General features: G+C 41.6%; 1 protein-coding gene across 5 annotated transcripts in view; it reads right to left on the reverse strand.

Annotated features, from left to right (window-relative positions):
* The window catches only part of BACH2 (BTB domain and CNC homolog 2), a 181,867-nt gene that overhangs the window by 138,287 nt on the left and 27,152 nt on the right, over positions 1 to 16,428 (reverse strand). For all 5 annotated transcript variants that reach the window (XM_072926653.1, XM_030267591.4, XM_030267595.4 and 2 more), the window contains exon 2: positions 4 to 90. The gene's annotated coding sequence lies outside the window, so the exon portion shown is untranslated. The remainder of the gene's footprint in view (positions 1 to 3; positions 91 to 16,428) is intronic.

The following is a 16,428-nucleotide window of genomic DNA, read 5'->3' on the forward strand; positions in this document are numbered from 1 at the left end:
TACCTGAATCCACTGAGTCCTCCTGCCAACAACGATGTTTATGCAGTCACATTTTTCTGTTTTTAAAAACTTCTCTCTTGCCTCATTGCTCTGTGTGAAAAACAAAACAAAAGAGAAAAATTATTAACTGCAAGCAATTATCTATTATTTGGATTACAGCAGTTTTGCAGTAGATATTCAGGTCTTTTGTTTTCTGTCTCATCTCATAAAAGCATTAAACAAGAAAAAGTCTTTTCCCCAAAATCACTAGTAGAAGCAACAGATACCAGTTTAGAGAAGCAGATGAGATACCACAGCCCACCCTTGTAGAGCTACACAGGAGAACACAGCTCTCCTATGCCCAAATCCTCTGCCCTCTTCCCAGGCCATCCTGCCTGACAGCACTAGGACCAATGCCAAGCAGACAGTGCCACCAAAAGCAGAAATACAGAGGGAGAGAAAGCTAATTATATTTCTTTCAGTATCAACGGCAAATACCTGCCACTAACAACCACAGCAGTGATGTGTTATAATAATACTTGCAAAATTGCATTAACAATAGATTACTTAATCATAAAGCTTCTCCATACTCTGTACCTACAACATTATTTAAGTAGTGACACCACTTAAAATTCTCAAAAGTGTCTTTTAGTGTCTGTGTTTACTCCTCGCTTCCCATACTAGTAGCTTTAAGCTTTAGTGTCAAATTGTCCTACCCATACACTTCACAGACGCCATTTAAATAATGAAGAAAAAAGCCCGTATGGTAGAAATCCAGCTGAAGACACAACCTCAACCCCACCATCCCCAGCCTCTCTGAGTGGCCAGAAGACGCATGCTAAGGAAACAGGATTTTCAGTACTGGAAATGCCATTAGTATTTCACTGCTTTCTCTGAAAGCAAATTAAAGAAACCCTTCACTTAAAGAGATGCACTCAATGTGTACATGGTCCCTTGCCTACTTTCACATGGGCATACACAATTAAACCCAGACAGAGGACAGGTTGGGCGATACGGCTGCCATACCCTTCCTGCATTTCAGGGCTCAGAATTTTAGTATACTCTGTCCATTGTTGACATGGTTGACTGACAGAAAATTTTGTTGCAAGATTTTGGTCACAGTGGTCTGACTGAGACATTCCCAAAAAAGTGGCTGGAAAGACCAAATTCTCACAATCTCTGGAACAGAGTTAAAACCTGGGTTTAGCCTGATGCCACACAATGCAATGAACACAGTCGAGTCCATGGTATAGCAGAACAGAAGTGACAGTATAGCAGATTGCCTCTGGCATCTGCTGTCACCCAGGGTAGGGCCACCTCCAAAGCAAGGGGGGTCTCCTGATCCAGGTGACCTCCCCACTGCAGCCTGGAGTCATCCATGCTCAAAACAGAGCAGCCAAGATCTGGGCCAGGGGATGGCAGGGTAAAACATGTCAGAACATGAAAATTCACTTAATGGGGACAGAAAATCGGAGGGTCGGATAGGGAGAGAGCAAGAATTGGGGTTAGGCATGGAGGACTGCCTGCTGGCTGTGCAGCTGCAGCACTGCTGAAGAACCATGTCCAAGACTATATGATGCCAGCACACAATGCCATTTGTTTGCTTCCTGCAAAGTCTTTGGTGTACCACAGATATGTTGAAGAGAGAACACTGACGAGTTCAAGCACTCACCCCTGAGAAGGGAGGGAAATGTGGCAGGTGAGCGCTGCCTGCTGCAGCTGCCTTCACTCTTGGCACATGGGATGTACCTGAGCTGTGCATCAGGGCTTCAGGGCAAAAGTGCATGACAACTCTAACAGCTGCTGGCAGCAAGGATGGCAGCCACCCTGACACTCCCTGCCACCCTCTCAGCGTCCAGGCAGATGAGCTGTGCCTTGGAGAGCTGCCACACAGCTCCAATGAAGCACTACACAAGTCATTTAAACTCAGTATCCCTCAAGTGACCATTAAAGTGAATTCCTAACCAACCTGAAAACCTGGCTCCTCTCAACTAAAAGTAATGAGCAGTCATAGCAGAAGGGAACTGTATTTCCTGTACACAAAACTCTTTGGAGTATAGAGAAATCTCAGCAGCAAGGCTGTAACATCCTCAGGATCTTTTGTCCTTTTAAGTCTCTTCCTGCAAAGAGAAGTGGGGCTTCCCAAATCATCTGTCAAATCCTGAAGCCTGACACTGGTAAACAGATTAAGATCGTGAGGAAATGACAAACTTCTTCAGTAGGATTTGAGTACCATGCCATAAATAAAAATTTGGGCCAAATATGGGACAGCAGGGAAAAAACAAGATGCTGAATAGGGAGTTTGCCCAGCGTTTGCAGCTACAGCTGGCAGCAGGCAGGCAACTTGCAAAAAGAAAAGAGTGTGATGACATACTAAAAACTGTCCATGCATTCACAAGATCTGCACAAATCCATTTTATATCAGAGTGTCAGTCTGTACTTATAGAATCATAGAATGCTTTGGGTTGGAAGGGACCTTAAAGATGAGCTGCAATGTTGCAATGTATTTTGTGTATGAAAAGAAAATTACCAGTAAATAGCTGAAGCTTCCTTGGATATTATGCTACCATAGACATTAAAAGCTTATAACAGAGCACAGGTCTACAGTCAACCAAGTGCACAACACAGGAAGACAGACCTTAAAGGTAAATAATTCAGGACTTGAATTCTTTAAGGTAAATAATTCAGGGCGCTAATGAATTCACTGACTGTAAATAGGGAGTTCCACTGTGAGGAACTCTCCAAACTGCCCTACATCCAATCCTCAGGAGTCCAGAGCAGAAAACTGTCAGCAGAAACATGTCTCAAACACTCCTGGCTATAGCAAGACTCTAACAAAAAATAAGTCTTGGACTGGAAGAGATAGCTTCATAGACTGTGACCATGGGCTGCTGAAAAGGATGTGTACTTTCAGAAACACCACTTGGGCAAACAGTGAGGTGGCTGTGACACAAGGAAGCTGACCCATATTGCATCCAACAGAAACATTGGGAAAGCCCTTCAGGGGTAGCCAACATAGCAGTTTGATCTAGCAGTGCTAAAAACACACAAGACTATGGGTGAAGATGTAAGTCCTTTGTTAAATATGACACCCTGTAAATAAAAAAAAGCCAGACAACCCCCCATGTTCTCCTTACTTCACAGTCTTTCTTCTCTATCCTCTTTGATTGAGTATTGTCAAGTGCTTTTATCCACACCTGGGAATTTCCGTGCATCCATCAAAAAACATTTCAGCCAACCAAATTCCATCAACAAACCACAGGATAAATCCTCATAAATTCTTAAACTACCAGCAAGTGTCAGTCTTCAGAGCTTGCACTTTCTAGTACCAAGGAGCTGTTTTGCAAGCGGCAACTATTCCTGACCAAGCAAAGAACCTCTACCAAAGTTGAGATGCAGCCAACTCTCAGTTATACAATGTTGTTGCTGCAAAAAAACCCTCAAACAAACCTACCAGGATTTTTATGCTGTCTCATACTTTAAAAGTAGTATTTAAAACCACCCTAAAGTTGCCTCACACCCTCTTACGAGACCTGCATGAAACCAGACTGTGGAATAAAATCCCGCCTTTTGCCGGCAGGACAAGGGCACATCAGCAACAATAGCCAAGGTGCTGCAAGGTTGCTGATGAGCCTGGAAACACTGTATGGGAACATGCCTGTGGATCTGCAGTAGAAAACACAACTGCTGTTCGTGCTCCGTGCCCAGCGGAGATAGAGATCTCATCGCCAGCAGAGATCTGGGTCACCACAAGGAAGCTGGAGTTATTCCAGCACCATCATCTTTTAGGTAATGCTCTCAAAAGGGGAAACAAGCATGTGGCAAGGTTTCATCTGACGAGGTGCTGGTTGTAAACAAAAACAGTAACTGGGGGTTTCGTTGCTCCTTGGTGATATCATCCAAATGGAAAAAAACCCAATGAATTTCACCTGATGTCTTGTATTCAAAGTGCTTTGCAGAAAGAGTTTGCTGCAAAGGCAAGGCTCAGATTGCAGTTTCTCAAGAGCTGGCAAATGCACCTCGAACAACAAAGTCTTCCTCCTCCTAAACAACAGGCTAAAAAGTATTTGTTTGCCTATTTTATACTTCAAAACTGAAAACCCAAACCTAGGGAAGGAAAACACTAGCAAGACAACACTAGAAAGATAATGTTTAAATTGAATTATCAATTTTAAACATATGATGTTTGTGAAAAACACACACTCTGAGTCTCCACACAATCAAGTAGCTGACTATCCAGGCACATGACTGAAAACCAGATCAGCTTTCCAGTCTCTGCTAACCAAAACTTTTGCAATCTTCCTGTATGCCATTTCCTTGTTTACCTCTCATAGTACAGGAGTTCAACTTTTGGAGAAACATGAAAGGTAAACCTAGAAAGTGACATGTGATATTATTTACAGAATAGGAGAGCACGCTGTTCACAAGAATTTGTAGGCGCACACATCCCAGTCCTGTTCCTCAGTTCAACACCCACTCCTGAAATCCTGTACCAACCAGATTAGCCGATGTACACATGCCTGCACCCTTGGAGAAACAATAGCCTCTTTCAGTTCATACAGTCTTCTGAAGAACCAGGCAAAAACGTCATGGGAGAAGTTAGGAAATATCTGCAGAAAACAGCACACAAGATGAAAGGCAGAACAAGCCTTTTAACTTACACAAAGTACATAACATGGAGGATAAGCACAGAACTTGGTTACCTAGCCCGTCTTCCAAAGGGATATTTTTTTCCCCAGGATGGAAAAGGGGATTGTTGAAACAACTTTAAAAAACCAAAAAACCAACCACTGGGATAGTGCAACAGCTCCCTTACAGACAGACTATTGCAAGCAAAATTCAGCTCCAGGAGCTGTGGCAGACCTGGGAGAAAATACACGCTGCCCTGAAGTGCCAGGATCTCCAGCAGACAGCAGGGATCCTGGCTGGCATGATGAGCCCTCCTGTCCCCAGTGCACAGCGCTCCTTCCTCCATTCCCCTCCCAAACACTGTTGCTACAGAAGGCACAGAACTATTTTTTAATTAATCCAGCACAGAGTTTGAGCTGCCTCGGGGTTAAGCTAAACATTTTCTGTCTTTAACCACTACGGCAGAACCAACTACAGAGAAAAACACTTCACCATAAGGCTAGAGAATTTAGGACAGAAAAGAAGCTGCAACAGAGTCACCTCTGACCTCTCAAAATTTTGCCTCCAGAACATGCAAAAATAAGAAACTGAATTTTTAATCAGCTGAGAAATGGGGTAGGGAGACACTCTTGGTAAAATTATTGTTGCGAGTATCACATAAAAGGCCTTATGGAGTTTTGCCATCCACCTTCTGTTCCAAACTGTAGGCCTCCAAATAACCTATCAGAAAAAAATCCAACTACCCACACTTTCAGGAAAACACTAAGCATGGAGAGACATTCAAAAGGCATGCAGTTCTACTAATCCTTGTTTCTCCTTTCACAAGGGGCTGTAACTCCAGGAAATATGTGCTCCCATAACAAAACAGGTATTCGCTGCATGTACTCATGCTGCCTATTTTTTTTTTAATCATCTGGTATGAATCTTCCTAGACCTGCTTATGTTAGAGGAAATATTAGCATTAGGTCTGCAAAAGAACACTGACTACCTGTTCTGCATGAAGACCGTGAAGGTTAATAGTGGAAATTGTGGTTGAACTGTGCCTCTGCCTTGTTCTGAGCAGTCTATACAACCACTGCCATTTTACCACACATGTGCTTCCCCTCCTCAGGCTCACTCTCTGCACAATTTTACTACACCATTCATCAGGACAGTATTTTTCAGACTGTAGGAGGAAGTCAAAGCATATTTTGATGTGTCTGATTGCACAGAGATGATATGAAAATGTGAAAGTTGATCACAGAAGAAAGAATACAAGTTGCTTTTTTATTTCACAGCTCCAAGAGTCAGAAAGGGTGAGTAGAACTCTGATATATACCAGATGTTTTAAAATAAGTTAGAAGAGCTGGTGTCATGAAAGCTTCCTGACAGCTACCAACTGTCCTAGCTATAGTGAGCAGGCTTGTTGTGCCTGCGGAAGACTAAAGGGCCTAATGGAATGGGAATGTTCACAGCCTTCGTGCAAATGTATAATCCTACTCTGTTTTCCTGAAAATAAATTCGGCACGTCCATCACTACTACGTGAAAAAAAGCCTCAAAACTGAATAATTTTGTTACATATACAAAAAAGTTTGGGTCTGAAGCATATCCATGGTTTTGGCAAGCACCACACTTAACCAAAGAAATGAAAGGGCAAATTTTTTTTCATTTGTTTCTATTTCTAGCAAGTCTTGAGTCAGTTTCCCCCATTTCCTTCTGAATTTGGTTTTGGATATTAAAAGAAGCAAATAAAAAAGGCTTTCACCTCAGCCACAACCCTCACTGCACTGGGTACTCTATAAATACATATGGAGACTTCGCATCCTAAAAAGACAATTTTCACCTTGTTGTTACAAGATTGGAGGTTCTTTTCTATTTCAATAAAGGGAAAATTTCATCATTAAAACAAAAAGAAAAGATGAAAAAGAAAAAAAAATCAGCCCCGCAGAAAAGCATCATTTCAAAGTAACAGGAATATGCATCTATCACTTAAATTGGCCCCTTGGGTGAAGCCCATTGCAGAGATCAAAAGTCCTTCCATGGATTTGGGATAGAGCCTTGAGAGTTCAAAATACTGATGAGAGTGGACATCACTGTTCTTGACTGCATGGTGTAGGGGTGCATGCAGGCAAAACTCACACAACAGCCATAATGTTTCCCAGTATGAGAAACCCCAGCGGGACTTCGGGTACCACAAAAGCACACACTCTAGAGAGCATTTCAGACAGTGATACGACTCACTGATGACAGGGAGACTGGTAACATTTTTTGCTGGTGGCTCTGCAGGCTCCTATTTCCACAGCCCACGCTAGTTTAAAAAACACCACAGGACATGTGTGATAAAAAAAAAAGAGTATCTCAGGCCAGGGTCAGATAAATACACACCAAGGTGAAGCAAGATGACAGCTAGCATTGTTAAGGAATACATTCAGGGCAGGTAGCTCAGTCTGAAAGCTGCAGGTTGTGTCCTGGGTAGCAAGAGCACAAGGCAAGAGGCCGCAATCTGGTGCCATGGACCCCTTGCACAACAGAAGGCACAGGGACCAGTGGTGCCAGCCAGGTGACTGGACACTTGGAGACACAGTAGAAGCCAGGGAGTCAGCAGGAAGACCCTAGACTACCTTGCACACAGACTGGAAGTGTAGGAAAGGTTTCCTTTGTTTCTGTGGGGCTCCTGTTTCTGTGTTACTGCACCATGATTCAACTGCTTTAAAGATCCAGATGTCTGGGGAAACTTGGTGCTGAACTGGTAAGGAAACCCCACTGGACTGTGTGAACGTGATGCGAGTAGGGAGGTGTGCAGGGCACTGGTCAGGTCACCGGAGCCACCCGCTGCCACGGTACTTCGGTCCCAGCTCTGAAGCGGTGGCAGGACTGTGCCTGCCAACACCACACCATGAATGAACCCACAGGAATGTCTCTCAAGCCTCCCATATCCAACCCAAAGCAACTTCTTCACTGAACACCACCTGAATTCTTTTTCTACACATTTTTTATGGTAATAAAAAGAGGTTTTGGAGATTTACCTAGGGCTTGCGAGGTGAAGGGATGTATTTCTCACAATACAGTTGAATAGCATCGATACCTGCTGTTTTCTTCTCATATTCCCTTGTGCACATACACTGGCCCCTTCTTGCAGCCCAGCTTTGCCAGAGGTGTAAGTAGAATTGTCAGCTCCTCTAGCACTGGGAGGAAACCACTGCCTCAGACTCACACTGAAATCACTCTTTTTCACACAGGACAGTGGAGATAATCCTTTGACCAATAAATAGCCCACCTTCTTCCTTACTGCTCCAGATGGATATGAATGAACAAACCGCACTTTTTCTGAACGCCATCTTCTGCTTTTATTGAGTACTTCAGTCACTGCCAGCTGCACCTCCTTGCCATATGAGGCATCAGTTAAGGTTGCTGGGTCTGATTTCCACATCCCCTGCTATAAGTCTCTTTGAGGGGAAAAAAGGTTGGATGCTATTAGCCCTCTAAGAAACCATGCATTTAACCCATAACCACGGGCTCCTGAAACACAGCTGTTAAGTGCAAATCTCAGTTTTTGAATTTTTCTTTCTGCTGCCTTATTATCTTTACTACATGCCAGCAGAAACCAGAATACCCCCGCAGGCTGAGGGAGGAAGTCTTTATGTTTCCAGCTGCAACTAACTCTGGCTAGTCAACCAGATGCAAAATATTGCATCAACCTGATGCTCACTTCAAAGTTTCAAAATTTTCCTCTTACAGCTGGGACTAGGTGCTTGTGGTTTCAGTTACCACAAGGGAAATGGAATCTCACAGCCAACACTTCAGATTACTTCCCAACACTGCTGGGCTGCCCTCAAAAGAAAAACAACCAGAAGATGTCATACACAAAATGGCTTAAATCAGAGACTTAGAATATGCTCTGTAATACACAAAAAGTGCAACTAATTGAAATAAATATTGGAGTTCCCCGTAAATCATCATTTTGATCTTAAGAGTAGGACAGGATCCCTTAAAAGTAGGTCTGGCCACAAAGTTCTGACCACTAAACTAAATCCTGCAGGTGCTGACCTCATACCACTGTTGTCTTCCAGCCAGACTGTTCCAGTTAAGCAGCCTTACATATTTTCATCAGAATCTATAGACTGAAACTCCTTTTTTTTTTTTCCAGTAGTCATGCACAGGAAAAATAATTTCAACTTGCCAATGAAGAACAAAAATACCAGATCAACGCACATTCAGTCTTAGAATAAAATTCTAATCCCTCACTTCCTAAGAAATCTCTTTCAAAGAAATGTTTGTGCTAAAGTTTAGACTTGTGTTCAACATTAATCGTAGGAAATTTTACAACAGAATACACCAATTTTAAAAGGTTTCTACATCCTTAATGAATTCCTAGAACCCATAGACAGAAATTAAATAGGGGGAACCTACAGTGTTGGCTAGACATATTTCAATATTTGTTACCATAGAAACAAGCCAGTAGATTTAGGGTTTGGAGTTATCCTTGCTATAAAATATTAAACTTCTTACAGTTTTTGCATATGTATATTGTGGCAAGAACACTGTCAATCCTGATAGAGCCCAAAGCATCTTAATTATTTAACAGGATTTCAGCTTTTTTTTTCCCTTTTTCTTAGCAGAATATATTTTAATTTATTTTTTTCCATGATTGACTTATTTTAACATCTTCCAATAGGAAACACTTCTGGCTGACAAAATAATATACAGGAAATGAAGATGTGTTTTTCCTCAATGTTGTGGAGAAGTGGTAAATAATAGGAATACACATATAATCTAATAAACAAGATTCAACAGTAACTATCAAAATTACACTAGTTAGCACTTGTGATGATTTTACCAGCTAAAAGTACATTAAATGTTATAATTCATTTAAAAGACAGTTCAACTTCAAATTCGGTGGTTTAGTTTTCAATTTTAGCAATGGAGAAATGCTCAAGAATGTAAGTGATTGAGATAACATCTCGATACTTCAACAGTATCAAATACTTCTGGGAGATACCTGAGAAATTAAAGAAATGCATTGTCCTTTCATGCTTCAGAGGAGCATCAACAGCTGCATTCAAGTCACGGCGCAACCAGCGAGCAAAGGATCAGCACTTCCAACAAAGAGGAAGGACAGATTCTTCCTCAAGCAACACTCCTTCAAAAAGTAAGGAGAACACTCTTGTTTAGACAACTTCAGTGGTTGAGGGGACCCACAGGTCAACATACCACCCAGGCACGAGCTCAGCTGGGAGCAGTGGAGAAGGTCAACACTTGGGCAAGCCCAAGCCCACTGCCCCTGGGACTGGATGTATGCAAGGGATTTTGACCCTGATGATTTAACAGCCAAAACTGGCTCCACATTGCAGCCCTCACTTTTTGTTTGATTAAAGAAAATCTGTTTACAGATGACTCAACACAGTGAAAAAATGAAAAACTTCAGCGTAAAAGCCATAAACCACACAGTTGTTTCAATAACACATTCCAGCACTGAAGTGGACAAGGAAAAACACCTAAAAAAAGCAAAGCAAACCAGAACAAAGACAAAAACTGAGCAAGACTGAAACACCCTCTTCTTCCAAGAATTAAACAATACTTTTTATGAATTGTAAAGATAAGCCGTAGAACTGCCATTTCCTAATGATTCTGAGGTCAGTGTTCTAGCACAGCTTCTCAAATAGCCAATTAAATGTACACAGTTCTCACACTTACATGCATTCTATAATTTTAAAAAAGCCCTGCAGCTCAAGTCTCTAAAAAATAATGGAAAAACTTATTCTCGAAGGCTTGCAAGACAACCCTTTAACTAATGGAAAATCTTCAACACTTCAGAAGAGGAAAATGGTAAGATGGCTTAATTTTAAATGAGTAAGAATTTAAATGTCACTTCCTGCATGTGACCTCGATCTGAATAACCTTGCATTTTTGTTTTCTTTGGTGTGGTTAACAGTGGAATCTTTGTGGAGTACATTTCTATGGCATTTAATGTTGCATGTTTATGTTCAGCAACTCCTTTGCATAATTCTGAACACAAAAAAAATCATAAAGTTATTTTTCCTCTGAAAGAAAGAGATCTAAAAAGTAGCATGCTACTAGGACTAGAAGGAAAGGTTGGAGAAAAATTATCCCAAAACTCAAGGGAAAAATGCACAACTTCTTTAACTGACAGCTGATGTGAGGTACTATGAGTTTATTTTATCTGAGCAGTTATGTACACACACTAAAGGCAAAGCAACACTATGTACTCTAAAGGAGTTCACACAAGTCCACACAGGGCACCACTATCCACCTGCAGTCGAGAAGTGGGAAGTTATTCACATGTCTCAGTATGTCATGGAATGGTAAGAGATGCTGGCAGCACCAGATGTTGCCAAAAATAAGGCATTGCATGCACGCATTCAAATCCAGAGTATAAATCCCCTTGTCACCCTCTTGTAGGCCTTACAGACCAGGTTTGTCCCATAGGAAGCCCTACTGCTCTGGATACAAGAGCCTCAAGTCTTTCCAACTGATGCTGCAGCTGTCAACATCTCAGCACACCCCCTCATCCTTCTCATGAAGTGTTTTTAAGCCGGGGGCTGACTGGGAGAATGCCTTAAGAGACATGATGTGCCTTTTATAAAGTTTTCTGTAGAATTCATAGATATAAGTAAAATAAAGCAGTTTACTTGTATGCCGCAGGTGTATGGAACAAAAGAGCTCTTATTTGTAGATCACAGAACGGTTTGGGTTGGAAGAGACCTTAAGATCACATAGTTCCAAGTCCCCTGCCATGAACACTTTTCACTAGACCAGGTTGCTCAAAGTCGTATCCAACCTGGCCTTGAACACTCCCAGGGACGGGGCATCCACAAGATTCTCTGGACAACCTGTTCTAGGGCTTCACCAAACTCACAGTGAAGAATTTCTTCCCAATATCTAATCTAAACCCATCCTCTTTCAGTTTAAAGCCATTACCCCTTGTCCTATCTACATTCAAGAAGGCCACTCAGCTGACATTTCTACCTTGTTTTGTCTAAAAACCAATAAATAAACCCAAAAAACCAAACAAGAAATGCATCCATACAGTGGTGGCATTTAAGGCATTTGACAATCACCTCTCCAATTTAAGCAGCAGTTTTCGGTGTCACCGAGGATGGCTTGGGTTGCCCTCCTGTGGTGACAGGACAGCACAGAACCAGTGCCTGCCCAGCCCATACCTGGGTTCTGAACAGGGGCACTCCAGCAACGGGTGACCCAAAAATAAAAAAGGGAGACAGCAAAACCTTTGCAAGGAGTGCTCCAGTTCTGGATAAGATGCTCCATTTGGTCTGCTTAAAATACCTGTTTTGGAGAATAAACTGGGATGATAAAACAGGAGATTGTGTTTCTTGTAACTCAAGAAGAAAATCAATTTTACCCAAATAAAAATTCATTTACCCAAATAAAAATACTCTATACAACACGCAATTTACCCAAAAAATAATTCCTCTCCCTTTACACCAGATAGGTCAAGAGTCCATCTGGATTAAAAAAGAGAATGGACATGAGTTTCTCATCTCAGCAAGACATTGGAAAAAAACAGAAACATCTCATGTCTCTCTAGTCTTGACCCAATGGTGAGGGGTGAAGATACCACTGGCTGTCAGGATGTTGTATTTGCCATTCGAGGTGGGGCAGGAGTACTGCTCCTTCCTCTTGTTCCCCGTCACCCAAACAAAGAGAGGAAACTGGGGTATACGGACAGGGATCTGAACTGGCACAGAAATGCATGCATCTCTTCCAATATTGGAAGATTAACGCGTGAGAGAGTTGATGAATGGGAAGGATTAAATATAGAACCAAAAAATAAGTGAAATGATTAATTGCTAGAAAAGGAAACTCATGATTTATAGAAGAAAAAAAAAATCAGTAGGGCTTGAGAAACTGAAGGGAATAAGCAGCAAGTGAGCTGCAGGGTGGGACCATCTGGTGCATAGTGCCACAGCAGCACAGAGCACATACCCACAGTCACAGTGCCCCTCTTGCCTTCTCCCAGCCTCAGTGCATGCAGGGCAGACAAGCAGAAACAGACAGTCTTTAGAGGTTACTGGATGAAAATAAGTGATTTTAAAAACAAGCTGAAGTTGGTTTTAAATCATATCTTGTAATCTGAAAAGAAAACGGTCTCTTAATTAAATGTTTCCATGTGGTCTTGTAGTGGGCTGGTAGCTATCACAATCATGTCCTTGCATTCTAAGCCTTCTAGAAATTTCTAAAAATAACTGGATACTTGTTTAACACTGTTTTCATTTATTTTATAAAGAAATGGAAGTAATTTTTAGCATATTTATTTTTCATTCTGAGTTACAACACCTTAATGGTAACCCATTCTTTTGGTCCTGCACTTCTTTTTTTGCAACTATTAATACAAACTCTTTTGCAGTTGGCATGCTACCAACAGGCATCCCAAAGCAGCATAAACCTGAGGAATAATCCAGCATCTTAAAGGTTAGTATGATCAGTCATTTGCTTGGTATCTTGAATTCACTTGCTTTTGTGAGGAAGAAAACAGAGATACGCTGTGAAACTGTAAAAGCACAAATGTTTTAGCATGGCACCTGCTTGATTTTTTTTTTTTTTTTTAACTTAATGGCATTTTAAAATAACCTACAAAAATACTTTTTCAGTTAAAAAAAGGTACAACCAACTACATCCTCTTTGGGTTATGCCCATGAATGAGCTACTGTCTGCATTAGAAACAAGCACCTGGACCAACTCATGGGCATCCAGAAAAGTCCACTGGTTTCCTTTCAAAACACTAATTTACAAAAGACAATGTCAAATCCCAGCCTGCGAGTGGCCTTGTTATTAAATACAACATCTCAAGAGTGGAAGGGATGAGGTGCAGGATGCAGAGGGGCTACTCACCACAGTGGAGCCCAGAGCAGCTGTGCACAGGCAGGAGACCACCCTCCACTCTGGAGAGGGTATTCAGACACTGAGGCAAATAACTTTTCACACTTTTCTAACAGTCCATTATGACTTACTGTACTACAACCCCAATTAAGAAAAAACTCTGCTATCTTCAGAAGATCTTGCATTTCCTCGCACAAATCTTTATGTGCACATCCCCTTTGTGCCAAATACTTTCTGTATGGAGTAAATGGCAGAACCAGAATTTGCACAGCCAGCAGGGAAAGAAGCGGTCTGAGACTGTGGGGAAGCATCAGCACCTCTCAGTCCTAGCACAGTTGTCTTATTAAACAAAAAACTCCAACATTGTAGCTGGGACCCTTCCTGTCACCCTTTATTTCATCTGGTCTAGGTCCCATGCATCCTAGGAAAAAGTTTCTCATCCTTCACTACCCAGAGGGACAGGACATGCTTAGAAGAGCTGTCACTCTGTCACCAACAGATCCAAGGGGAATTCAAGGTTTTGCAAGAGGGCTGAGATCAAACTCATCACCATCTATGCAGCTTTCTTTGCCAGTCACTCCCTTTTCAGTCTCCTGCAACTTCTGAACTTGACACTGTCCTCTTTCCCCTACATCGTCCAAGAGTTGTCTTTGGGATGAAGACACTCAGCAATGTTTCAGAAAGACTCCAGCAGCTCCCCCTTCCACTCAAGAAAGAACCACATAAACTTCAGTCAGGGACACATTACTTTGATGATTTTTTTCTTGCTGAGATCCAGTTCCCCTCATTAGCCTTTTGAAAGAGCACCTTTTCATACAAAATGAAGACAATATGAAGAAGATTCTGTACCCTTTTCCCTATACAAAGGCTAAGATTTAGAGGAATAGCATATGTCATTCCCGTGGTGCAATTTTTGCATGAAGAGTGGTTATAAAAATGTTTGAGAACCTGATATATATATATATATATATATATATATATATATATATATATATATATATAAGAATCAACACACAAACGTCTATTTTCAAAAACCACACCATTCTCAGTTTAATGCTGCAGGCTACAACAGTCTGTTTTACAGTCAGTAATGCACACAGTCTCCCTATTAATTCCCGTACTTGATTCAGTGGGGAATCTGTTGCTCTAAACAAAATATATAAAGCAAGAAAGTTTACTTGAAATGCCACGTATTTAAATGAAACCGACAAGAAAAATACGAACAGGCATCACACATTTCACAAAAGGGCAGCTATAACAATAACTAATGCTGAAGTGGCCAAAAGATGAAGCAATAGAAAATTGGAAGCAATTAACATGCAACAGTCAAGAAATATTAAATACATACTGAAGACTCAACACAGCATTCACACAAAAAGATGTAAGGCAGTGATGAAAAGCAGATACTTTACATAATAAGCAACAAGATATTTCAAACATGGCCATAAACACAAAGGAGACTTGTACTGCCACACTGAGAAGAATTGGCTACAGAACTGCAGTGCTGATAACCTAAGTAGGGAGGGATGGGGCACATCACCCTCACTATCAGAAGAGAAGGTTAACAGCCCTACTCAAGCATCAATAGCATCTGCTTGCTGCCAGCCTAGGGGGTATTTATGGCTTTGGTAAGTCCTATTCCTCTCAAGAAACAGCTCTGGGTAAGACCAGGAGAACCACAACCTGTGCAACCAGGAGAATCACAGCATCTGATCCATGCCCACTCTTGCTGCTCTGCGAAGCCAACTTCACGCTCAAGGTCTGTCTTGCCCAGGTAGGTATCAACACCAGTGTCTCTTCTGGCACCTCCTGAGGTCACGCTCTCTCACGGCTTCCCTCAAAACAGGACATCACAATGCAGTTTCTCTCCCTCCACAGATCAGCACCATCCTCTCGGGCTGTCAGCAGGTTTAAGCATACAAAAGCTTATCCAGAGTTCAGACCTAACTCCATGTCCACAAGTTTAGTTCATCCAAGGTACAGAAGAGGGACTCGGGCATATGAGCAGATTTTATGTAGGCTATAGAAATCAACTTTTACTTCAATGAGTATGAGACTTGTGTGTAGCCAGGCAAACCAGCAGCTCTCTACATGCTCTACCCTTTCTTTCAGCTGATGCAGAGGAGGACACAGTAAGCACTCCAAGGGCATTATTTGCTTGTCCAGAATCACAGTGCTCATTCTCTATATCAGGAACAAACACCATCTACCCTCCAAGCTGTGCTTCTTGCTGCAACAAGCCCCCAGGCCTAAGGGAGCCCATTTATAACAGAATCACACCTCACAGCTTCTCTCTGCCCTTGTGCAACTCCTTGTGCACTCTCCCAGGGCTTCTGAGAGCTGGAGGTTCTCTGTTCATGCTCCATAGGGAAAGTTAGGAGCCCGCCAACCGCTTCAAAAAGAGACAGCAAGAAGCCTAATGATAATGACATGCCAGGTTTTCTGTTGCAAGTTTAGGTAGAACTTCAAAATAACAAAGGAATTATCCACCCATCGCAGATGCAGATTCCAAGAGAGGCTTTTCCTTTGTTTTTCTCCCATGCTAATATTTCAAGAGGATGACACATTATTTAATTTTTGTTTTAAACTGAACTGTCATGGTCTTTGAAGTACCACCACACTTACAATGTGGGGCCTGGCAAACTCAGATGAAAATGGATAATGAATTTCAGATTTTTTGTTTTGTTGCTCTTGTGTTTGATGTTGAAACCTAAAAATGCTGGAATGTGATTGCTATCCTTGCATGATAAAGGCTGTTTCTATCACAGCCCTGAAATACTGCAGAGGTTATACACAAAATGCAGAATTTTATTACTTTATCATATCAAGACCATGAACTTGTTACCTGCAGAAAATCAATTCCTACACAGTAGTTATTACAGACCATTAATTTGTACAAGAAGTGTGTTCTCCCTGGATTTATAAAATTTTCTTCTAATATTACAACCTTTTGGAAATGATGAGAAACATCAAAAAAAAAC

The sequence above is a fragment of the Taeniopygia guttata genome, chromosome 3 (genome assembly GCF_048771995.1).
Source record: "Taeniopygia guttata chromosome 3, bTaeGut7.mat, whole genome shotgun sequence".
NCBI classification, from domain to species: domain Eukaryota; kingdom Metazoa; phylum Chordata; class Aves; order Passeriformes; family Estrildidae; genus Taeniopygia; species Taeniopygia guttata.